The 6,750-nt window shown below is 41.8% G+C and overlaps 1 long non-coding RNA gene across 1 annotated transcript; it reads right to left on the reverse strand.

Moving 5' to 3' along the window:
- Window positions 1-3,465: 3,465 nt before the first annotated feature.
- On the reverse strand, window positions 3,466-4,642 carry LOC112434727 (uncharacterized). Its single transcript, XR_013096233.1, has 2 exons — window positions 4,025-4,642; window positions 3,466-3,857 (listed from the first exon to the last, which is right to left on the reverse strand). It is a non-coding gene; the product is annotated as an uncharacterized LOC112434727 (long non-coding RNA).
- Window positions 4,643-6,750: the final 2,108 nt, after the last annotated feature.

Below are 6,750 nucleotides of genomic sequence, written 5' to 3' on the forward strand. Positions count from 1 at the left end.
TCACCCATGCAACGCTCCATGCAGCGCTGGAAGGTGCTGGGGGCATTTGTGACTCCTTGCGGCATTCTATTAAATTCATAAAATCCCAAGGGACACACGAACGCGGTCTTCTCCTTATCGGCCTCCTCCATTTCAATTTGGTAATAGCCGGATTTCAAGTCTAAAACCGAAAACCACTTTGAGCCTGTGAGAGCTGAAAAAGCCTCTTCAAGATTGGGAAGGGCATAGGCGTCCTTGATTGTCTGTGAGTTCAATTTGCGGTAATCGATGCAGAGACGGATGGAGTCATCACGCTTCCGGACCACCACAATAGGGGACGCAAAAGGAGACTCAGATTCGCGAATCACGCCTGCATCCAACAGCTCCCTTAAATGTTTTCTCACGGCATCAACATCCTGTGGGTGTATTGGCCGGGCTCTCTGCTTAAAAGGTGTCTGGTCGTGAAGTCTGATGTGATGCTTGACCTGACCTACATGACCAAAGTCGAGGTCATGGTGAGCAAACACTTCTGGCATTGACTTCAATGTTTGTGTTACTCTTTCCTTCCAGTCAGCTGACAAAGGAGAATCTCCAAAGTCAAACTGTAAATCTGGACTAGAATTGTTCTTGTCTTTGACAGAGTCAGGTACATTTGTGTCAGACTTATGTGCTACTATTTGTTGAACAGCACTGAGTTCAGCGATCACTGTTTTTGGTGCGATTGTTACATCATGGGCGGTTTCATTTTTGACTATCACTGCCAATGTGCTCGCCCTTTTCTTAGGCAATGTGATTAAACAATTTGCTACCAGTAGGCCACCAGGCAAGGAGGGTGTTGTTGGTTGCTCTACCAAGGCCCACTTTTCATTAAAGGAGCTCCCAACAAGGGCTACCCCTTCTAAAGCAACAGTCCGTCCAGCAGGAATCGTCTCAGATTTCCCCCCAGACAGTTTTACTTGGCCCAGCTTGCCATTGGGTTGCTGTCTGTGCCTAAGCTCCAAGGCTTTGAGGACTGCTCGGTAGCCATACTGGACAGGTAGGCCAAATTCATTCATGTGAGTAGCAACACTTGAGTACAACACGTCTAGTGTATTGGTGCCAATGAGAATTTGCTCTTGGGCATTTTCTCTCATGTTTGGAACCACAAGGGCCAAAGTAGAAATCTCAATCTCCTCTCCTACAAACTCTTTAGGAAAAGTGATATCTATTTCCACATAGCCAAAATATGGAACTTGCTGTCCATTAGCTCCTTCAACCTCCAACAAATCATCTAATGATTTAATTTCTTGGTCCCTCAGGTTGCTTTCATAGAAGGACAAGGGGATCGTTGTAACTTGAGATCCAGAGTCTAAAAGACAGTTTACCCTTTTCTCTGCAACACACACTTCAGCAGTGCATTTGCTTCCAACTAACCTCTGTGGCAGCCCACATGGCTGACATTTTGGCTGTCTTTTGCCTTTTTGCTTGGAGGTAGAGGGACTAGTGTTAGACTGAACTCCTGTCTGTCCCACAACAGGAGTTGCTGTCAGTTTAAATGGTGTGGATCCACAGAGCCATTCTGCGTCTCCCACTCCTGCCGTTTTCTTTGAAATTGCTTCCTTTTTGCTGCTACTAGCACGGGGTTAGCCTCATTACTGCATCTCAAGGCTACATGGCCATCCTCTCCACACCGAAAGCAGTACCACGGGCGTGGCCTGGGAGGTGGCTGGTGCTCTGGAACAGGCACTGCCAAGGGCTGCTCAGGAGCAGGGTTGGTCTGCACAGTCACCTTTGCATTTGAGTTTGCGTTCTTACCCCTGCTTTTCCTGTGGGGGGTTAACTGAGCCATTTGAGCCTGTAACTCAATAACTTGTTTCTTCAGGAGATTGGTTTCTGCCACAGCCTTAGACTCAGAGCAAACACAGGCAGTTTGCAGTTGAGACCAAACATGCTGTTTGGGTGGGGCTGGCTGTTGTCTGGAAGTACCAAGGTGCTTTTTCATACGTACTGCCTTGTTAGCATGCTTGTCTTCCTCAGTACGCAACAGGAGCAATAATTCAGCAAAACTAGGAGGGTTTTTAATTTTTTGTTCAAGCTGGAGCTCTGCTATTAAGGAGTCATCCCAGCAGCCTCTACAAAACTGCTTCAACAACTGCCTATCAAACTCATCAGCAGAGGCCCCTCCTCTCCTTGTAGCAGTGTTAAGCACAACTTGGAGTCTGTGAAGGTAGTTTGATGGTTTCTCACCAGCATTCTGCAGAGTACCCATAAACTTAGCAAACAGCTCATCTCCATCCTCCACAGCACCATAAGCTGAGTCAAGAAGCTGCAAATATGCAGAAGGTAAAGCTTGTGAATCAAGATGCCTAATGAAATCTGAAGCAGGGGGCAACAAGCTGTCAACAATCTTCCTGGAGCGACTTAAATCAGACAATGCTGGGTCTGTTAAAAGAAGTTCCACACTAGAGCGCCAGGTCTCATAATCCGTTTCATTATTTGGCCGCGGCAATCGGCCTGAAAAGACTCGAAGGCGTGAGGCAGCATAATGGTGTGGCGGTGCCTCCTCATTTCGCACAATATGCTCCACAACGACCTTTTGTATCTCAGGGGGGTTGAGATCACTGGGGCTTAGATCTGGGCATGAACTCACCGTCACTGGTGGTATTCTCGGTTGTTGCTCTTTGGTCAGGTTTTGTATCTCTGGAGCTGAGCGTAGTGCAGCACCCTGAATAGTGGTATCAGGAGCAATTCTAGATTGCATTGCACCTTGCGGTAATGAGGCCGAGCTGAAATTAGGTGCCTGACTTCCCTCATGTTGACTCCTGTCCACAGGGGCATTTTCTACTGTGGCTGCAACTGTAGAGCTCAACTTAGTTAGTTCAGCTTGCAAAAGAAGCTGAAATGACTTCCCTGTTAACTTAGCAATGTTTTGCAACTCAGACATGTAACTCTCAGTAGCACTATTGCTAACCACAGGGGTATAGACACTAGCAAGCGCACACACGTGGAAAGTCACATCAGGCCGAGTGGGGCTTTTGTATTTAAATGGCAACAAAGGAGCAAGCGTTTGCAACGCAGTACCAAAAGTGAACTCAACAATTGCATTGTTATGGAACTCTGAGTTCGGTTCATCTATACGCAAGACACGGTTAATAGAACCATGAGTCTCTAGATAGCTCTGTACTTCATTGTCCACCTCAGTCCAGGTTAACCCTTCAACCATGACAGAGTTAGGGATCTTTACCAGCTCACGTGTCACTACCTCCATGTCACCAATTTGGCAAATTACTGTTATAATGACTGAAGATAAGAATTTTTGCCCAAAAAGGAGAAAAAATGAAAACAAAGCGTCAATAGTCTGCCACCTGCTCCTGGCTGGCTCGCCAAGTTTCTGTAACACCCCTTTCAACACTTGGGATACAGATTTAAATGGTCACCTGTGTGTTGGGCCAATAGCTGAGGTTCGACTACTGGAGCAGTGGATGACTAATGAAACGCTCTGAGAACTTGGTTTGATCAATTTGTATTCACAATTAAAGAATCTTACATACATACAATGAAAACAATAACAGTACATGAAAGGAAAAATTGGGCCCAAGTCATGGAAAATAATAAACAAAACACACACAACCCCGGGGGGATTTGACTCAGTCTCTCTCTCGTGTCAGCCGACACCCTTAAGTGTGAGTCCAGCAATGAGGATTCTCCTTGCAGGGTGTGCAAAGGAGGAATGAGGTGCAAATCTATCCTACCACTTAAGTAGAGTTTGTACAGTTCACAGTTCGTCCAAAGAATTTAGTTCTCTTCCTAGAGCAATCATCTCAAGGATCCTGGAAGGGTGGCTCGCCATCTTTGGACTGGATCATCACTGAACTGTACTCCCAAGTAAAAAACCTGACCTGTATAACACAGTCAGAATAACATTCAAAAATCTATATTCAGTCATTTATACATATATCCTTTCTTATGTTTCGTTCATACATACTAACAAATTTGCATTTTACCTTTCCAGTATACAGAAAGAACGACAGAATATTCCAAAACATAGACAATGATAACTTCTTACCAAAGTAACCAATAAAATGGACTCTCCTGGAGCTTCAAAATGGCGATGGTGAAGCGTTGTAGCACAACTACAAAGAAACATAACCCCATTTTCTTTAAACTGTATTCACCTCACAATGAACACAATTAAGGATTGATATAGGAACATATCAACATCTACAGCATACATATGACTTACAATCTTTAAATGCATCGTCATAGGAAGCTAACAAACTCTAACATACAGTATAATCCTCACAATCACACATGTACAGCCACATGGCTAATAGCAATAGCCGCGATAGCCGCTAGCATGTCATCGTTAGTGGCTTAAACTCACAATATTCTTGTTCACAACAAATTAACTCACCCAGAAGAATCCGAGCAGTAACAAACTCCTTTCTGGTTAACAACAATTTCCAGATAGTTTATTTCCACCATACAATCCGACTGAATAAAAACAACTACGCTTTTCACTTGGAAAAAACGGACTTTTCTTCCTCTCCCTCTCTCCTGATATCCGTAACTGCTACGCAGTGAACGGCAGGAGGCGGTACTTCCCCCTGTATACTTCAAGGACCATCAGGACATTATAGACATCTTCTATTTTATTAATTCTCAACAAAATAATTTAACTTAATAAAACTTAACAGTGAACTCAAAATACTAACATCACTCATAACACACTAAAACCCTTAGTAACTCTCCAGGGTTACACGATACTTTATAAATATGAACCTCTAAAGATTTTGAGTTCGTGCACATTGTGAATCAAGAATCTAAATATTTGTATCACAATGATTTCTATAAAAGCATTTTGTTTATGGGGATAATGTGACAAATCTTTTGTGACCCTATTAATGATCAATGGTGATTAAAGAGGAACCCTGGCTCTGGACATTTTCATGACAAGTGACAGCGCAGACAACTACTAACAAGAGAACATGTTTTATCATCATAAACACGGTGATAAGACGCATCGTTAAAGCGTCACTTCAGTAATGTTGACTCATGTTTTTAATAATGACTTTAAAACACTAAACTCTAATTTCTGTGGTTATTTTAAGTTTACAGAATATAACATGTGGTAAGACGACGAGTTTTACTTCTCATGTTATGTGTATCTATTTATCATGTATGCTACTTTGCTCTGTGGACTGTAAAATGTTTCATTGTGTTCATGAAATAAACCAGACTTTCACTGTCTGCATCTTTTACTGTTTTTCTGCTTTTGTTCACTCCAAGTTTGACAAAACCTACAGATATCCAGAGTTAACTCACTAACAATGGGGAGCAATCTCAGTGTATTTAGCTGCTTTTTCCCTGAACACAACCAACCGAGAGAAACGCCTGTAGGCCTCACTTTGGTCATTTTGAACGCTGAAGGAGATTTGTTCAATAGACACCTTATACTAGTGTTTCCTGCACTTAATCCATCACTACTATGTTCTATATAAATCCAGATTCCTTTTATAGTTTGCAGTGAAATTTGTTAAACCGTTGCTTAATGGGACAGAAGTACAAGTCGCTCTTTACTAACACATTTGTAGATGAGTTTAATGCTGAACAACACAGCTAGCAGTCTCACACACTCTTTAGGTTATTCAAGTTTTGTGTGTGTAATGGTTTAGTCTATCAAACCTTACCCTTTTCTCCTCAGTATCACAACAGTATGACTCCCAAAGTACGGCTCAGTAAACAACCTATGATTCTAAAGCCAGAACAGAAAGATACAGTTGGAAGATGAATGATTGCGTTTTTATGATGTGTAGTAAAACAACCCCCTCTTCTTCTTCTCTGTGTTGTTCTTGTGTGTGTGTGTGTGTGTGTGTGTGTGTGTGTGTGTGTGTGTGTGTGTGTGTGTGTGTGTGTGTGTGTGTGTGTGTGTGTGTGTGTGCCTTAGAAGTCAAATAATACATTAGCCATACTTAAAAAAACATCTGAATTTCATTTAGAACTGAGATTCTAAGTTGTAAGGAGGAATCTTATGCACAGCCAGAAACATGTTTCCCCACTTTCACAATGCTGAGGTGCCAAATCCACAACCCCAAACAAATGGTTTATTACACGCAGGTGTGAAGGGCAAGCTTTACTTACACAGCCTCACACACAGTAGATTTTTAAAGTTTTTTTTGGGTACAGTGGTTTAGCCACAGATGCAACATCCACTTTTGATAAAGATCACTCCACCTGTTTATTTCTTAAGAAATTAAGCATCTTTATTAAGCTCTTATTTATACATGTCTACACATTAATAGACACCGTGTGCTCTGAGACATTATAGTCTTCTACTTCTGCTTCCATCGGTTTGCATTTTAAACTCCCAGCCTTTCAGGTTGTTATGAACGGCTTATATTTCTAACATTTTGTGATGTAAAAGTGAACCATGTTTTTTTTTTTTTTTTTTTTTAATTTTCTGTTTGATGGAAGGACTTAAGACACGAGTTATTTAAACAATTCTAAATGACTGTGTGATGGCCATAGTACTTTATGTGGGCCAAATGTGTTAAGGATAATGTTTATCAATGTAAAATTGCAAAGAACCTTTGAATAGATTATAACATTTTGTAAACAGTTACCTCAGAAGCTGTACTGGTAGATCTATGTATGTAAGGTAAAACTTTCCACAGTACTTCCACTTAAGTAACTAAACACATAAAGTCACCCTTACCAATAATCCACTGCTCCTTGAAAAAAAGTAGCACAAACAGACAACTGACTGAGCAATGATAAGTAGAGCTACCCGAG

Source organism: Maylandia zebra, unplaced genomic scaffold, assembly GCF_041146795.1.
Source record: "Maylandia zebra isolate NMK-2024a unplaced genomic scaffold, Mzebra_GT3a scaffold03, whole genome shotgun sequence".
Lineage (NCBI taxonomy): Eukaryota > Metazoa > Chordata > Actinopteri > Cichliformes > Cichlidae > Maylandia > Maylandia zebra.